The 19,194-nt window shown below is 48.6% G+C and overlaps 1 protein-coding gene across 4 annotated transcripts in view; it reads right to left on the bottom strand.

The window, feature by feature from the left end:
* LOC144798280 (uncharacterized) overlaps nt 1–19,194 on the bottom strand; it is a 2,046,403-nt gene that overhangs the window by 1,779,355 nt on the left and 247,854 nt on the right. The gene's annotated exons all lie outside the window — the stretch shown is intronic.

Genomic DNA, 19,194 nt, shown 5'->3' with positions numbered 1-19,194 from the left:
ACGGAGGCCTGGACAAAGGGTTTCCTGCCAGGGGCGGTGCTAGCAGCGTCCCAGACAGGATTTTGTGTATTCCAGGTAGGCAGGGCTGAAAGGAAGGTGACTGCAAGTGGCACCCCGGTGCTCACTGTGCATAGCCCGGCTCAAACCAGTTCCAGGGGCACCCCAGCCCCTGAGCTGGGGAGAGACCGGACAAAGGAGAGGGGTGTAACCACCCCTTCCTGGTCCCACCCATAGGGCAGGACCTAGTCGTGTGCCAGCCCCTTTTCTTAGGATAAAGGTAGGAGCAGGCCCCCTTCCCAAATTAGATAATCTTGAATCTTGACTACTTTCCACGAAAGAACTGTGGTAAATAAATAAATAATACCCTATTTTTGACTAGACATATATCATAACAGATAGCTCAATAAATAAGAGTCAAGATTCGAGGTAGTAGGAGTTTTTGCAGGTTTATTACAGCATAAGGACAGGAACAGGACAACCTGCACAGGAATAGGATGGCAGGGCCCAGCAGCTGCTGGGGCTGGATCTGGGATGAGCGCGCTGACTTTTAATAACAATACATGAGCATATATACATAACGCAAACACATAGCATTACATTGCAGTAGGCGTAGCAGTGGGTGGAGCAGAAGGTGTGACGCGTAGCAGTCGCGAAAGATAAGGGCTTAAAGAGGGTGTAACTGGGTGTGCACATAGACATGTGGTGCAGACGTAACAGAATATGTCATGAATGGGGCGGAAACCATGGAGGGGGCTACCTAAGGAGCCGGGACCTCTAACCTGATGGTGCGCGCGAACTAGCAATGACGTATCACTAGGAGAAGCTGGGGGCTATGAACTCTGTGCTAGGAGCAGAGACTAAAGTCTGGAGGGTCGGAGCGACATGTACCTAAACCCTATCTAGTATCTGATGTTTAGGGAACATGTTGATATGAACTAGAAGTTAGGAGGGGAAAGGCTAACTTGATTCTAAGACTGGACCATGCATTATTCTACATGTAGTGCGTGATGAAGAATATTAAATGACCATTAAATGCAGTATTTCTCTAACGTGGAGACGTGAAGGCTAGACAATGACGGAAACTATTGATGCGATTCAGTAGCTTTAGGAATGCAGGGAAGGAGGACTGAACTGATAACTGGAATCATAACATATTCTTGGCAGACTCAGAGACTGAGCCAGGCTGGACCGGGCACTGCGAGGCAGGAAGTAAGTGAAAGGTCGAGGATACAGGTGGGGGCTGTATCGCTCCTCAGCGAGGGCTTCAGGAGACAGGAGCTGAATCTGGTGTCCGGGCCCTTTTGAGGCCTAGAAACGGGGACTTTATAATGGAATAACGTGCACACTGAGAAACGTGGCAACGTAGCTTTACATAGGCCTGATATTCGTAGTATTCACGAGGACTGGAAACTGGCATACTAGAGGGGGACACAACTGTAATTGCATCATTAATCGAACATGGGGAATGCATATGCATATTTAATCATGCACACACAACATATGATGGACGACACGTAGTGACACAGAACATGGCAAAATTTACTTTTCCACATTCCCTCCTTGTCACTACGTTTCCATCAGGAAACATCAATATTCATGATACCATCTATCATTTCATACAGTATCATTTGTTCGTCTCGAATTATCCTGGAACGGGATTTAGAACGGGGCTTGGGACTAGGAATACAAGAGGTAGCACAAATGCCGCAAATCGCAGGGCCACATTGTATACAGAGGCAGCAGCTGAACATGATCGCTACTGCAATACCTAGAAAGGACAAGACTTTCCATCCCCATGCGGAAATTATATTCCAGAACCAACCGGACCATGTCCAGGTGCCTGGATCTTGGTGTATCAGATGGGCAATTTTATGGAGTCTGGTTATAGCTGAATAAACAGACGGCGCGTTATTTGGAATGAAAATGCAGCAACTAGATCCGATGACTCTACAGGCCCCGCCCCTATCGGCCAGTATGACGTCAAGGACGAGACGATTCTGTAAAACGACAAATCTCATAGCAGATTGCTCTTCAGTTAAATTACCTAGAGCAGAGGCAGTCTCATTTACTACAGCTTCGAGGGTTCTGGTTAATCTACGGATTAACTTACTATTCTGGACAGGGCCTATAAAGAAGAAGAAACCTTTATTGAAATCGGTATATTGTTCTAGAGTAGTTTCAGTATAATCGACAATTGGGGACTCCCTTCTATGTCTAATGTGTACTAGATGTGTATTTCTATGATAATCAGGTGGGGCTAGAAAAACTGGTGGCAGTAGGAAGGCAATGTAACAGGTTCCCTCCCAATCGAGGGGCAGACGAACATATGCGGTTTGACCACAAATAAAATATGAATGACGTGAAGCTTTGAAAATAGATTTCCCACTGTCACTATACTTGACAACAGTAGTACAATCACTATGTCCTACGTGTACGGAACCCTTATTTCGGACACATAATTCGCCTTTGACTGGTAGTACTGAAATAGCAGGTAAGTCTGAAGTAGTATCAGACTGAACATTCAGGACCATAAAATTCGACGAATAATTACCTAAATTATACACTTCATTTTCTAGATCTAAACCTGTTCTGTGGGGGAGACCTTGCTTGTCTGGGAAACATGTACTGTTAAGAAAAGACATATCTGTTGAGGATGACGTTAACGTGGACCATGCTCCACACGAACCATTATGTGAAAATGGATAAGGAAAAAGTGGCAGAACTCCCTTCGGGGTCTGGAAAGGGGGGAGTCGACCACACACCCAACAATTAGTGGCATTGCTGGTCTGGTGTGAGTAATGTAACATGCGGATAAAGGAGTTATTACGCATAGCGAGGCGGTAGGACAGTTCATGAGGGGGCAGATCACTAAACGTGTGCTCTATTGTAGCATTAGCAGACTTATTTACATGTGAAACTGGGAAACATAGGTAAAATGCATAACTGGTGCAGGAAATCATAAGGCTGGAAAACAATATGAAACATAGAAAAACGATACATCGGATTGAGTTTTGACTAACTCTCTCACTATGGGGGTCTATTTTATACATGTCAGAAACAGTCTAACCGTTTCACCTAGGGGAGGACTTAGACAAGCAAACTGACTGACTTATTTTACTAGACCGTAGTTTCTGTTTATACTCCTGCTGCGGAGTTTTCTCTAACAGGGGAGGGGTTGTAGCAATGTCTTTTGCGGGACAGTCCTTGAGAGCAATATTCTGGCAATCCTTCGAATCCTGGGAAATGTTCTTAAAGACGGGTTTCAGTCCTTTAAAAAGTTTAACATGAGAAAGGTGCACCCAGCCCTTGCGTCCTTCCAACTTCACGGCTGTACGGGTGGTGAGGAGGACCTGTCGGGGCTCTTTCCATCGAGGCTCCAGCGGACTTGATCTGTCAAAGTTGCGGACCATCACCATGGATCCTGGGACGATTTCATGCGGGGCCACCTCGGTATTGTCTGGAAATGCGGCGGCAACCTGTGAACGACATGAGTTGAGGGCAGACATCAAGGAAGCTAGGTAATCTGTCAGCATATTACTTGAAACATCGGTAATACTTCGGGGTCTAGGAGTACCCCACATATTAGGGGGGCGGCCGAATACGACCTCATACGGGGACAGACCTGATCTGGAATGTGCGACCATGCGCATGTAAAATAAAGCGACTGGCAGAGCTACTAGCCAGTCCACACCTTTTTCTTTACATACTTTGGCGATTCGGATTTTCAGGGTCTGGTTATGTCTCTCTACGAGACCGGCTGCTTCAGGATGGCGTACACAATGGAACTTCCACTGGTACCCTAACAAAAGGGAAACGTGCTTCATTAACTCTGAGGAGAATGGCTGGCCGTTATCAGAATATATGACTCTAGGGAGTCCATAACGGGGGAAGAATTCACGAACCAACTGCTTGGCAGTGGTCGTGGCTGTGTAATCTGGACCTGGATATGCTTCTGTCCACCTGGACAAAGCGCATACAACTACAAGGACATACTTGAAACCTCGACATCGCTCCATCTGAATATAATCCATCTGGAGGACTTCAAAAGGGTGGTCAGGGGGCTGGAATCCACCTTGTTCCACCGGGACACTTTTACCTGGATTGAACTGACAACATATCATACAGGTACGGACTTTCTGCTTGGCTGCAGCTCGTAAATGCTTGTTGAACCAAATGTTCTGGATACTGTCTAACATAGCTTTTTCTCCTAAATGTGCTGGACTATGTGCGGTATTAATAATGACTTGAACCATAGAGTCGGGGAGAAACCATGTGGCTCTACCCTTCGTTAACCATCCTTGATCTGTCTGGACCCCTCCTTGTTCGGACCATTTCTTGATTTCTTCGGGAGTAGCATGTAACTGGATATCTATGACATCTTGAGTAGGGTCCTTAACTGTCATGCATGTAGTCAGATCTGGAGTGTGTGTCATGTTAACTTGAATGTCTGGAGTCTGTGCTGTAAGCTTGGCTGTGCGATCTGCTAGATCGTTACCTTGAGAAATAATGTCAGTAACTTTCGTGTGTGCCTTGCACTTCATGATAGCAATAGATGTCGGTAAGTGTATGGCATCTAACAGAGCTTGAATAAGGAGACCATGCTGAATCTTGGTTCCATGAGAAGTCATGAAACCTCTCTCTTGCCAGAGCACTCCGAAGTCGTGTACGACTCCAAATGCGTAGCGTGAATCTGTATAAACATTAACTTTCAGGTTCTTGGCGTGTATGCAGGCTTGTGTCAGAGCAACTAGCTCTGCTGCTTGAGCGGACAGAGTATCAATACGGTGTGTCTCAATAACTTCGGTGTCAGTAGTCACTGCATACGCGGCGACTAGTTCTCCTGTACTAGTTCTTAGGCATGAACCATCCACATAAAGTGTCAGGTCGGGGTCTGGTAACGGAATATCTGTCAGATCTTGTCTTGGCTTTGTCGTAATGTTAACTACTTCCACACAGTCATGTGGGTCAGGATTCGAAGTAACTGATGGTAACAGTGTAGCAGGATTTAAAACGTTGCAGCGTCTGATTTCTATGTGTGGCTGGAACAGTGTCAATTCATAACCTGTTAAACGTGCAATTGTCAAGTGCTGAGTTTGTGTTCGGTTTAAAAGAACTTCCACGGAATGTGGAACTTGTACTGTCAAGATATGTCCTAAGACTATGGAATCACTTTGTCTGATAGCTAGGGCTGTGGCTGCAACTGACTTGAGGCACGCAGGCAGAGCCTGGGCTACTGGATCTAGTGTGCTCGAAAAATAAGCACAGGGCTTGTATTGTCCTGCTTGATCTTGTGTGAGAACAGATAATGCTGTACCTTCACGTTCTGTGACGAAAAGCGTAAAAGGCTTACTGTAGTTCGGTGTCGCTAGAACTGGAGCTTGGCATAAAGCTTTCTTTAACTCATTGAAACTAAGTGTATGTTCAGATGTCCAAGGGAGGACAGTCGATACGGCTGCCTCCTGTGTCGTTAACTGTATCAGTGGCTTGGCTAGAAATGCATACTGAGGAATCCATTGTCGGCAATAAGAAGTAAGGCCAATAAAGGCACGTACCTCCTTCTGGGTCTTGGGCTGAGGAAGACTCGCTATTAACTGGATACGGTCTGGTGTCAACTGCCTACCCCTCTTGGACAGCAAGTGTCCTAAGTATACCACTTGCTGGACACAGAATTGAAGCTTAGAAGGGGACACCTTGTGCCCCATCTCGGCTAGGAAATACAAGACCGTAAGGGATGCTCGCTCGCAGGCACGTTCGGAACGGGCTGTGATCAGTAGATCATCGACATACTGGAGCAGGGCAGTGTCAGTTGGCATGTGAATGTTGTCTAGTTGTCTCTTAAGTGCTTGACTGTAAATACTAGGACTTTCTGTGAAACCTTGAGGAGCGCGTGTGAACATATAGCTCCTTCCATTTAAACAGAATCCGAAAAGGAACTGGCTGTCTGGATGAATTGGAACACTAAAAAATGCGTTCTTGAGGTCGATTACTGTAAAGAACATGGCTTCGGAATCAATGGCTGTCAATAGGGAAGAGATGTCTGGGACAACTGGGTACTGCGGAATAATACATTTATTAAGCTCTCGTAGGTCGATCACTAATCGATATACTGGGGGTACATTTGGATCAGTACGTTTCATAACTGGAATGATCGGAGAATTACATACATTGGAGTCAGTTTCTACAACTACTCCTTGAGCCATGAGCTCGTCTATAATTTTGGATAAGGCTGCTACAGCCTCGGGTGGCAATCTGTACTGTCTGATTCGTGGTAACACTACACCTGGCTTGAGAGTCACACGATAGGGTGTGATTTGCATGTAACCTACATCAGTTGGACCTTGCGCCCATAAATGCTGTGGAACATTAGACAGTCTGGAATCAAAATCTCGTAATACATAGTGACCCTTGAAGTCACGTAGGAACAGACGTATTCCCTCTGGGGAACAACATATAACTGCACCTAACTCTTTCAGTGTTTTAATGCCCAATAGGTTTTCTGGACATGACTTAGTAAGTAACAGATCAGTAGTGCGGGACAATGGACCTACTTCTAGAGTAACTGGCTTTGAAATCTCATTTACGATAGGTTTTCCTGAAAATCCAAGGGAAACATTTCTTGAGCCTGAGAGCGGAGCCCCTGGAACTTCGGCGTGACTAATTGTGGTCCTACTTGCCCCTGTATCAATCAAGAACTTTCTGTCTTTCCCTAATACTTGACTGTGAACATAGGGACCTTCTTGATCTACAGGTATCTCGATGAGAGGCAAGCCTACCTCCCTCTCTAGGCTGTTTCATGAATACTGCTGGTACTCTGGATACTCAGACTGTGCATACTGGTACATCTGCTGTGTGACATGCTGTGTTGCAGCAATAGGCTGCGGTGCTGTAACTGTCTGTGGTGCATTCTGTGACTGAGGAGTCTGTGAAACTTGTTCTTGTCTAGGCGGACGTGGTCTTTCTTTAGTCTTACCAGTAGCTATGTTGTGTTTCAGAACTGCACACTCGTTTATAAAATGACCTGGCTGTTTACAATAATTGCAGTTCCCTTTAACGGGAGCTGCAGGATGACTAACTTGATTCGGACCCCTCTTCTGGCTGTCTTGAGGAACAGATTGTGCAACTAGTACTTTCATTTTCGTGTCTTTCATACGTTTTCTCTCGTGTTCTTGCTCTTCCCTGATTCTATTCTGGTGGTACTGGAGCATCTGGAGCATCTGGGACGGAGTATTAGCTTGCCAGGTGCTTTCGACTTTCAAAACTCGATTTTTAACTTGTGGGCTTGAATTCTCGACTAGTTTAGTAACAAAAAGATGAGGGTATGACTCACTACTTGTCTTGAGGCCACTATTGATACTGAAACATTTTTCAAACCTAGAATAAAAATCACTAATATCTTCCTCTTGTTTCTGTTTACAGGCTGAGATTGCATCCCAGTCTTCTTTTCTAGTTGTCAATAATCTGGGTAAAACTTGAATCAATAATTCTGGTAATTCTTTACATTTATCTCCAAGACCGGTACCTGGTACTCGTGCCTTGTCTTCAGCTTCTAGAACTGCCCAATCGATCTTTTTCTCTCCCACCTCCCATTCTTTTTCCTTTAGCTTTTCATACACCCCTGCGGGCAGCAAAACCTTTAACATTTTGATTATATCTGGATATGTGTATTCTCCCATACGGAGCATGTCTTTTAATTCTCTATGGAACCCTGCTGGATCTTTATCATGACAGGGAATTAATTTCTTCATCTCTAGAAGTTCCATCTTTGTGATCGGAGTGTATACAAACACTCGTTGCATTTCACCGTCCTCTGTCTTAACTGGATGCACTTCTCGTAACGGATTCTGTCTTTCCATGTAAAATGGTTTACTTTCTGGGGGTGAGACATGAACAAAATGCGGGTTCAGAAACGTTCTATATTTGTGGCGCTGTTCTAGAATGACACTAATTAAATCGGTACCTAGACCTCTCCATCTATACTGGAGTAACTCGTTCAGGATATCGTGTAACGGACCTGGATCAGAGTGCTGACCCTCATACAAAGTAATGAGGTGCTGAATCATATACATACCCACCAGTCGTTGCTCGGCTGGGGGCAATTTCAGAAACATTTGTGCCACTATTTCGTCTGGAAAAGTGGTAGAATCAGTAATCCATCGGACTGCTGATCGAACTATTTCTTGTTCATGCATAGTACTTAACTCACTATAACCGATTCGTGATTTCAGAATGTGATCGGTAGCTTGAAATACTTGTTCTAGGGAACCTTGTTCTGGTGCTGAATGATGGAAAATTGACTTGTGTTCTAGGCGTAAATGGCGATCTGGAAATCTAGACTTTCCTACATACGCTATTCTGGCGGGATTCTCGTCCTCTACCTCTTCAGGATCAGAGTTACTTTCTTTCTCGCTTACTTGTGCTGCTTTACGTTGTTCGTGTATCTTTATTATTTCTCTACGGATTTTCTTGTACATACTCTCCATGGCACTAATGGTATTGTGCTTACCCTCGGCTATATTATCACTCCACTTTGTCAGGGTTTTCATTTCGGCCGGATCTTTAGACGGGTAATCTTGTTCTCTTATTAGACAGTTAATTAAAAACTTTAATATCATACGCTGGATCTCAGCTTTCCTTTGAGACATGGCATCACTAATACTTTCTGGATCATCCCCTGTACGGATGAAACGATAAATTCTGTCTAGATCTTCTTTCATATTGGGTAGGGTGACTAGATACTCGGTCACCCTCCTTACGCGTACTGAATATAAAACCATATTATTCTCGCCTGGGACTGGGTCATAGGCACATTCGCCAAGGGCTTGCCTGATTTCTGCAACAGACTTATTACTCTTGGGAGTACGCTGTGATGCTTGAGCATGTAATTCGAGTGCTGATAAACGCTTGCGTGGCGGCGGGGTTTGAGGAGGACCTCCTCCTGCGGCCCCTAGACTAGAATCATCGACTGATATTCTTCGTGGCGGAGCGGGAAATTGAAATGCTGGCTGGACCGGGGGTACCGTAGCAGGTACTGCATGGGGTGCCCCGGTGTCTGGAGAAGCAGGATGTGCCTGATTTACTGGGACTGGCGGAGCGCGAACAGGATTTGCATATTCAGGGACTGTGTCGTCCAGATAGGACGAAATAAAAATATCAGCTGCAGTCTGTTTGTGACGTAGCTTGGTCGGAACTAATGGTGGCGGGAAATTACTGGATGCCTCCGGGGTCGCTTTTGGCAAACCCTCGGCAAGAAGAGGATACATACCCTTAATAAGGGCATTCCTCTGTCTGTCTGACTGTTCGGCTTTGACTTGTTCACCTATCTCGATTAATTCTTTTTCTTGGGCTCGTTCTAAGGATTCTCTACTTAATTCTGACTTTCTGATTTCTTTTTCGGTTCTTTTATGAGCTTCTTTGCGCCATAACTCGATGGCATCTTTCTGTGACTGTCTGGCTTTCTTTTTCCATAATGCCTCTTCTACTCGCATGATGCACTCGGCATCCCATGTACCCGATACGGGCCATCTATACTTTTCTTCTAACTGTTTGGTATACTCTACCCATAAATCTAGATACAATATGGCACTTATGCCATGTTTCTGATACATAAAGTGACCTGGACTGTCCCTGGGCGGGACGGGAACTGCTGCTTCCAGCAGACCCTTTCTGGTTTTTAACTGACGTAACTTGGAAAATATGGGCATGACTGAACTGTAATCTAGACACAATACAATACACAATGAACACGATACTTATTCTCCATTCATACCACGACATTGAAATACATGAAAAACATTTAAAATAACAGTTCGAACAGAATACTACCTGGAAATACTGAGAACAGAACACATGAATTTTCTCGAGAACAGAAACTGACTAGAACAGAAACTAGATGCACTGCTGAAACAGTACGAAACTTACCGGTCTCATAAAGAGACACGTCAGGACCCGCATCCACCGAAGTGGACACTTCGTTTGTGGGACTGTGTACCACCAACCCACAGACCAGAGTCAATTAAATTGACCCTGTCTAGATACCACCCCAGTAACGGTACTCACCGGGCAGCAAGAACGGAAGGCCTCAGACTGGACTGGACTGCTACGACGACGGACGACGAACTTCGGACTTCGGACTTCAGTTACGGGTGGACCTCCGGATACCTCGGACCTTGGACTCTTGGCTTGGGCTCTGGTCGGGACTCGCCGCGTTCCTCCACCGTCTCGTCTGGATGCTGGACCGCCTCCTCCGTCTCCTCCGTGGGCCTGAGGGATACTTGAGCAGAAATATCTGCCACTGCGCAGAAGAGTTCCGTCACGACTGCAGAGGGTCAGGGGGTCGGCGTGGCTTCACCGACGCGTGGGGAAAGGGCAAGTCCCTATTCGGGCGCCATTATGTGGTAAATAAATAAATAATACCCTATTTTTGACTAGACATATATCATAACAGATAGCTCAATAAATAAGAGTCAAGATTCGAGGTAGTAGGAGTTTTTGCAGGTTTATTACAGCATAAGGACAGGAACAGGACAACCTGCACAGGAATAGGATGGCAGGGCCCAGCAGCTGCTGGGGCTGGATCTGGGATGAGCGCGCTGACTTTTAATAACAATACATGAGCATATATACATAACGCAAACACATAGCATTACATTGCAGTAGGCGTAGCAGTGGGTGGAGCAGAAGGTGTGACGCGTAGCAGTCGCGAAAGATAAGGGCTTAAAGAGGGTGTAACTGGGTGTGCACATAGACATGTGGTGCAGACGTAACAGAATATGTCATGAATGGGGCGGAAACCATGGAGGGGGCTACCTAAGGAGCCGGGACCTCTAACCTGATGGTGCGCGCGAACTAGCAATGACGTATCACTAGGAGAAGCTGGGGGCTATGAACTCTGTGCTAGGAGCAGAGACTAAAGTCTGGAGGGTCGGAGCGACATGTACCTAAACCCTATCTAGTATCTGATGTTTAGGGAACATGTTGATATGAACTAGAAGTTAGGAGGGGAAAGGCTAACTTGATTCTAAGACTGGACCATGCATTATTCTACATGTAGTGCGTGATGAAGAATATTAAATGACCATTAAATGCAGTATTTCTCTAACGTGGAGACGTGAAGGCTAGACAATGACGGAAACTATTGATGCGATTCAGTAGCTTTAGGAATGCAGGGAAGGAGGACTGAACTGATAACTGGAATCATAACATATTCTTGGCAGACTCAGAGACTGAGCCAGGCTGCACCGGGCACTGCGAGGCAGGAAGTAAGTGAAAGGTCGAGGATACAGGTGGGGGCTGTATCGCTCCTCAGCGAGGGCTTCAGGAGACAGGAGCTGAATCTGGTGTCCGGGCCCTTTTGAGGCCTAGAAACGGGGACTTTATAATGGAATAACGTGCACACTGAGAAACGTGGCAACGTAGCTTTACATAGGCCTGATATTCGTAGTATTCACGAGGACTGGAAACTGGCATACTAGAGGGGGACACAACTGTAATTGCATCATTAATCGAACATGGGGAATGCATATGCATATTTAATCATGCACACACAACATATGATGGACGACACGTAGTGACACAGAACATGGCAAAATTTACTTTTCCACAGAACTCTTGACTTCTTCTGAAGACTCTCCCTTGTGGCTAAGGAGTAGCCACCCTGCACCAGCAGGCACCACCGAAGCTCTTCTGCGGTTTGCTGTAAGTCCATCCTCCGGCTCAAGACTGCCCAGCTCGACGAGAACTGGTCTTCCCGCCATCTCTGACCTCTACCTACATCATCCAGCCCAGCTGAGATTCGTGGGTGTGACGAGACCCGTGGGACCGGCCATCTTCAAGACCTGCACGACGCTTCACCAGCACGACCCCCGAGAGACCCTCGAGTAAGTGCACTGGGGTTTGAGAAGCCCTAACCCTGAGCAGCTCCAGCACCGAAGTCCAGCCTCCCAGCATCCACGAGATCTGCGTGGGGCCCTTCTGCTCTTTGCTGCTCACCGCGTTGTCCGGCTACTTGCCTGCTGGCTTGTGGCCCTCCTGACGACGAACTACGACATTTCCATCGCTGGTCTGGTTGCTCCAGACTGGCCCTTGCTCCCCTCCAACAGAGGAGCACCCGGACCCTCCTGGTCCACTCCAGACGCCATCTTGAGTCCACCACGTGGGCTTGACTTTGCCAAGGCTTGTTGCTCCAATCCTGGTCTCAGCAGCGCCGACAGCAGACACCTTCGTGGGACAGCTCGCCCCTCCATCCTGGTCGCCGACAACGCCTCCTGGTCCGAGAGACTGCAGAGCCCAGCGTCACCCACTCACCTGGTCGAGGTGCCCTCATCCAGTGCCATCCTGGTGCCCATCTCATTACTGGCTAGTGATCAAGAACTGAGTCCCCTCTGCTTTCAGGTCATCTTCAACTCCGATCCAGGCTTGGATCCCATCGAACTTCATCACTGGTCACCTGCCAGCAACTTCTTCTTTCAGGCTCCATAGACTGTAACGAGGATTCCCGACGTCTTTTGAACCCTATGTAGCCGCAGCCCCTGGGCTAGGTAACTCGAGCATTTCGTTGCTCCAATGTAGGTTCACTATCTAAGTGTCCAGATCCTTTTTCGTCTTCAGCCTAACTAGTCGGATTCGTCCGATAACACAAACTTTACGAAATCTAGCATCCATAGACTTCTTCCCGCATCCCGAGTGAGAGTGCACACTCTGCACCCGATCTCCCTAGGCCTCCTGCTCCTAACCTTAGGGTTCAGTAGTGTAGTCCTAGCGATCCTGAAGCCTCTGGATCTTGTTACTTACCTGCTAGTATTTCGCATTCCACTTTTTGTGTATATGGTTTTTCGTGCCCCTCGGGCATTTGTGTAAATTGTGCAACTTAAAGTATTTTCATAAGAGTTTTGTATTGTGCTTAGCTCCCTGACTCATAAAGAGTTCAGGGTAGAACTGTTATTAATAAATATCCTATATTTTTATAGCAACTTGTGTGGTGTCCTTTCACTTGGTGTTCAAGGGGTATATGTGATGGTAAAACAGCTGGCTTAACACGCCCTCTAGAGTTTAGCCTAAAGACTGCTCTTGTCCACGCTACTAGGATAGCTGGTCTAATAAGGTTGACTTACAACCAATCATCAATAAGGGTTGTTTGGAATGATACAAAGTGATCACTAGAATAGTGAGCACTACATATCAGGCCAACTTCTCACAAGGCGCACACACACTTTCTATCTACACATTCCCAGGGGTAGCCCCACTGCGCTTCAGCAACCTCGGCGAGGCGCACACACTTTCTATCTACACATTCCCAGGGGTAGCCCCACTGTGCTTCAGCAACCTCGGCGAGGCACACACACTTTCTATCTACACATTCCCAGGGGTAGCCCCACTGCGCTTCAGCAACCTCGGTGAGGCGCACACCCTTTCTATCTACACATTCCCAGGCCTAGCCCCACTGCGCTTCAGCAACTCCGGCGAGGCACACACACTTTCTATCTACAGATTCCCAGGGCTAGCCCCACTGCTCTTCAGCAACCTCAGCGAGGCACTCACTCTTTCTATCTACACATTCCCAGGGCTAGCCCCACTGCGCTTCAGCAACCTCGGCGAGGCACACACACTTTCTATGTACACATTCCCAGGGCTAGCCCCACTGCGCTTCAGCAACCTCGGCGAGGCACACACACTTCTATGTACACATTCCCAGGGCTAGCCCCACTGCTCTTCAGCATCCTCAGCGAGGCACACACTTTCTATCTACACATTCCCAGGGCTAGCCCCACTGCTCTTCAGCAACCTCGGCGAGGCACACACTTTCTATCTACACATTCCCAGGGCTAGCCCCACTGCGCTTCAGCAACCTCGGTGAGGCGCACACCCTTTCTATCTACACATTCCCAGGCCTAGCCCCACTGCGCTTCAGCACCCTCGGCGAGGCGCACACACACTTTCTATTTACACATTCCCAGGGCTAGCCCCACTGCGCTTCAGCAACCTCGGCGAGGCACACACACTTTCTATCTACACATTCCCAGGGCTAGCCCCACTGCGCTTCAGCAACCTCGGCGAGGCACACACACTTTCTATCTACACATTCCCAGGGCTAGCCCCACTGCGCTTCAGCAACCTCGGCGAGGCACACACACTTTCTATCTACACATTCCCAGGGCTAGCCCCACTGCGCTTCAGCAACCTCGGCGAGGCACACACACTTCTATGTACACATTCCCAGGGCTAGCCCCACTGCTCTTCAGCATCCTCAGCGAGGCACACACTTTCTATCTACACATTCCCAGGGCTAGCCCCACTGCGCTTCAGCAACCTCGGCGAGGCACACACACTTTCTATCTACACATTCCCAGGGCTAGCCCCACTGCGCTTCAGCACCCTCAGCGAGGCACATACACTTCTATGTACACATTCCCAGGGCTAGCCCCACTGCGCTTCAGCAACCTCAGCGAGGCACACACACTTCTATCTACACATTCCCAGGGCTAGCCCCACTGCTCTTCAGCATCCTCAGCGAGGCACACACTTTCTATCTACACATTCCCAGGGCTAGCCCCACTGCTCTTCAGCACCCTCGGCGAGGCACACACACACTTTCTATTTACACATTCCCAGGGCTAGCCCCACTGCGCTTCAGCAACCTCGGCGAGGCACACACACTTTCTATCTACACATTCCCAGGGCTAGCCCCACTGCGCTTCAGCACCCTCGGCGAGGCACACACACTTTCTATCTACACATTCCCAGGGCTAGCCCCACTGCGCTTCAGCAACCTCGGCGAGGCACACACACTTTCTATCTACACATTCCCAGGGCTAGCCCCACTGCGCTTCAGCAACCTCGGCGAGGCACACACACTTTCTATCTACACATTCCCAGGGCTAGCCCCACTGCGCTTCAGCACCCTCAGCAAGGCACACACACTTCTATGTACACATTCCCAGGGCTAGCCCCACTGCGCTTCAGCAACCTCGGCGAGGCACACACACTTCTATGTACACATTCCCAGGGCTAGCCCCACTGCTCTTCAGCATCCTCAGCGAGGCACACACTTTCTATCTACACATTCCCAGGGCTAGCCCCACTGCTCTTCAGCACCCTCGGCGAGGCACACACACACTTTCTATTTACACATTCCTAGGGCTAGCCCCACTGCGCTTCAGCACCCTCGGCGAGGCACACACACTTTCTATCTACACATTCCCAGGGCTAGCCCCACTGCGCTTCAGCACCCTCGGCGAGGCACACACACACTTTCTATTTACACATTCCCAGGGCTAGCCCCACTGCGCTTCAGCAACCTCGGTGAGGCACACACACTTTCTATCTACACATTCCCAGGGCTAGCCCCACTGCGCTTCAGCACCCTCGGCGAGGCACACACACTTTCTATCTACACATTCCCAGGGCTAGCCCCACTGCTCTTCAGCACCCTCAGCGAGGCACATACACTTCTATGTACACATTCCCAGGGCTAGCCCCACTGCTCTTCAGCAACCTCGGCGAGGCACACACTTTCTATCTACACATTCCCAGGGCTAGCCCCACTGCGCTTCAGCAACCTCGGCGAGGCGCACACACTTCTATGTACACATTCCCAGGGCTAGCCCCACTGCGCTTCAGCAACCTCGGCGAGGCACACACACACTTTCTATTTACACATTCCCAGGGCTAGCCCCACTGCGCTTCAGCAACCTCGGCGAGGCGCACACCTTTTCTATCTACACATTCCCAGGGGTAGCCCCACTGCGCTTCAGCAACCTCGGCGAGGCACACACACTTTCTATCTACACATTCCCAGGGCTAGCCCCACTGCGCTTCAGCAACCTCGGCGAGGCGCACACCTTTTCTATCTACACATTCCCAGGGCTAGCCCCACTGCGCTTCAGCAACCTCGGCGAGGCACACACACACTTTCTATCTACACATTCCCAGGGCTAGCCCCACTGCGCTTCAGCAACCTCGGCGAGGCACACACACTTTCTATCTACACATTCCCAGGGCTAGCCCCACTGCGCTTTAGCAACCTTTGAAAGGAACAAGCAGATGGGCCCAAACAACCTCCCTTTTTCCCAACTTACACCATAGTGGCATGAAAGAATGCTCCTCCTTTCCAGACTGCCCCAATCCATTTGTGAGCAACACGAGGTGCTGCCTTTGTTGATTGCCACAGTCTGTGAGTAAAAAAGACCATAGAAAAGAGAAGATAGATCTATTTGAAGGCTCCCACCTCCTGTTAAAGCTCTTTACCTCGTCTCTGCTTTCAGACACATTTAGTGCGTTTTGTTCAGTATCCAGGCTTTATTTATAAGATGCACTTTCCATCTTATACATTCACTCTGTTCCACACATATGCTCCATACATGTTGCCATGCAATGTAGGCTGTATCTCTCTCCACCCAATACACCCGCTGTGCAGGATTTGTGTCTCAGTTCCATCTCCGCTCTCCAAACCACATTACCACTCTGTTTCTCAGCTCAAAAATGTCATGTATTCTTTTCATTGTCACTCTCTTTCCACCATCTGAATGTGTTCTCCATCCTAAACATCCACTGTAACGCCTCTCTACCCATTCTCCAAGCCTCAGCTCCTCTTCCGTCATTTGCATTTCCTGCCATACCCATGATCTATTCCCCCAACCTCTCTCTGAACATCAGATCTTCTCTCAGTGCACGACATAGGCTCTTCGCCCTCTACTTCTTACACCTAGGCTGTTTATCCTACTCCTACGCTGGATCTCCACCAATGACTTATATAAAGTGTCTGCCATACACACTTTCTGCTCAGCCCTCGTATAGTACTCTGCACGTGCTCTCTGCAGCCTCCAGTTGTGCTTGTCACCCTGCACATACGGTCATTACCTTCAAAATACGCTTCTTACCCCTGTTGTTCTCTTTCCACCCATCACTTGTTATCGGCACCATTCACTTTCTTCCCACAATTCCCTCTTCACCCACCTCATGCTGTTTCTACTCTGCACATGTACCCTCTTCCTTCACATCCTGTTCACTGTATCAGCTGGACAGACTCCACTATCATTTTTCACCCTATTCGACAGCCCTCTTGTTCTATCCACCTCCGCTGCTACTGTTCATGTCTACACTAACACTGTAGATCTGCCCTCCAAACGTTCCATGTTGGTACAGTGAAATTCTGCTCCTCTTGCACGGCCATTCCCCATTCACTGTTGTTGGTTTTTTAACATTGTTTGTCCCATCTTGGACCGCACTTGTTCCTGGACTTTGTGCTTCTCTTTCTTGTTCCTGGACACTTGGTCGTTTTGCTGGTCTACCTTTGTTCTCTTAGTGGTCTGGGACCTTTGTTCTCTTAGTGGTCTGGGACCTTTGTTCTCTTAGTGGTCTGGGACCTTTGTTCTCTTAGTGGTCTGGGACCTTTGTTCTCTTAGTGGTCTGGGACCTTTGTTCTTTTAGTGGTCTGGGACCTTTGTTCTCTTAGTGGTCTGGGACCTTTGTTCTTTTAGTGGTCTGGGACCTTTCTTCCCTCATGGGTCTGGGACCTTTCTTCCCTCATGGGTCTGGGACCTTTCTTCCCTCATGGGTCTGGGACCTTTTTCTCTTAGTGGTCTGGGACCTTTGTTCTCTTAGTGGTCTGGGACCTTTGTTCTCTTAGTGGTCTGGGACCTTTGTTCTTTTAGTGGTCTGGGACCTTTGTTCTCTTAGTGGTCTGGGACCTTTCTTCCCTCATGGGTCTGGGACCTTTGTTCTTTTAGTGGTCTGGGACCTTTGTTCTCTTAGTGGTCTGGGACCTTTGTTCTCTTAGTGGTCTGGGACCTTTCTTCCCTCATGGGTCTGGGACCTTTCTTCCCTCATGGGTCTGGGCCCTTTTTCTCTTAGTGGTCTGGGACCTTTGTTCCCTCATGGGTCTGGGACCTTTGTTCTTTTAGTGGTCTGGGACCTTTGTTCTTTTAGTGGTCTGGGACCTTTGTTCTCTTAGTGGTCTGGGACCTTTGTTCTTTTAGTGGTCTGGGACCTTTCTTCCCTCATGGGTCTGGGACCTTTCTTCCCTCATGGGTCTGGGACCTTTCTTCCCTCATGGGTCTGGGACCTTTCTTCCCTCATGGGTCTGGGACCTTTGTTCCCTCATGGGTCTGGGACCTTTGTTCCCTCATGGTTCTGGGACCTTTGTTCCCTCATGGGTCTGGGACCTTTGTTCCCTCATGGGTCTGGGACCTTTGTTCCCTCATGGGTCTGGGACCTTTGTTCCCTCATGGGTCTGGGACCTTTGTTCCCTCATGGGTCTGGGCCCTTTGTTCCCTCATGGGTCTGGGACCTTTGTTCCCTCGTGGGTCTGGGACCTTTGTTCCCTCATGGGTCTGGGACCTTTGTTCCCTCGTGGTTCTGGGACCTTTGTTCCCTCATGGTTCTGGGACCTTTGTTCCCTCGTGGGTCTGGGACCTTTGTTCCCTCATGGGTCTGGGACCTTTGTTCCCTCATGGGTCTGGGACCTTTGTTCCCTCATGGGTCTGGGGCCTTTGTTCCCTCATGGTTCTGGGACCTTTGTTCCCTCATGGGTCTGGGACCTTTGTTCCCTCGTGGTTCTGGGACCTTTGTTCCCTCATGGGTCTGGGGCCTTTGTTCCCTCATGGGTCTGGGGCCTTTGTTCCCTCATGGTTCTGGGACCTTTGTTCCCTCATGGGTCTGGGACCTTTGTTCCCTCGTGGTTCTGGGACCTTTGTTCCCTCATGGGTCTGGGCCCTTTGTTCCCTCATGGGTCTGGGACCTTTGTTCCCTCGTTGGTCTGGGACCTTTGTTCCCTCATGGGTCTGGGACCTTTGTTCCCTCATGGTTCTGGGACCTTTGTTCCCTCGTGGGTCTGGGACCTTTGTTCCCTCATGGGTCTGGGACCTTTGTTCCCTCATGGGTCTGGGACCTTTGTTCCCTCATGGGTCTGGGACCTTTGTTCCCTCATGGGTCTGGGACCTTTGTTCCCTCATGGTTCTGGGACCTTTGTTCCCTCATGGTTCTGGGACCTTTGTTCCCTCATGGGTCTGGGACCTTTGTTCCCTCGTGGTTCTGGGACCTTTGTTCCCTCATGGGTCTGGGACCTTTGTTCCCTCGTGGTTCTGGGACCTTTGTTCCCTCGTGGTTCTGGGACATGTGTCCCTTCTAGATTGTGGAATAATGTCCAAGGCCTTTGCCCTCCTCCTGCTCCTGGGACCAAAGTCTCCTTTCTGCCTCTTA

Source organism: Lissotriton helveticus, chromosome 12 (assembly GCF_964261635.1).
Source record: "Lissotriton helveticus chromosome 12, aLisHel1.1, whole genome shotgun sequence".
NCBI lineage: Eukaryota > Metazoa > Chordata > Amphibia > Caudata > Salamandridae > Lissotriton > Lissotriton helveticus.
Note: the sequence above shows the minus strand (reverse complement) of the source record. Positions and strands in the feature narration are given on the sequence as shown.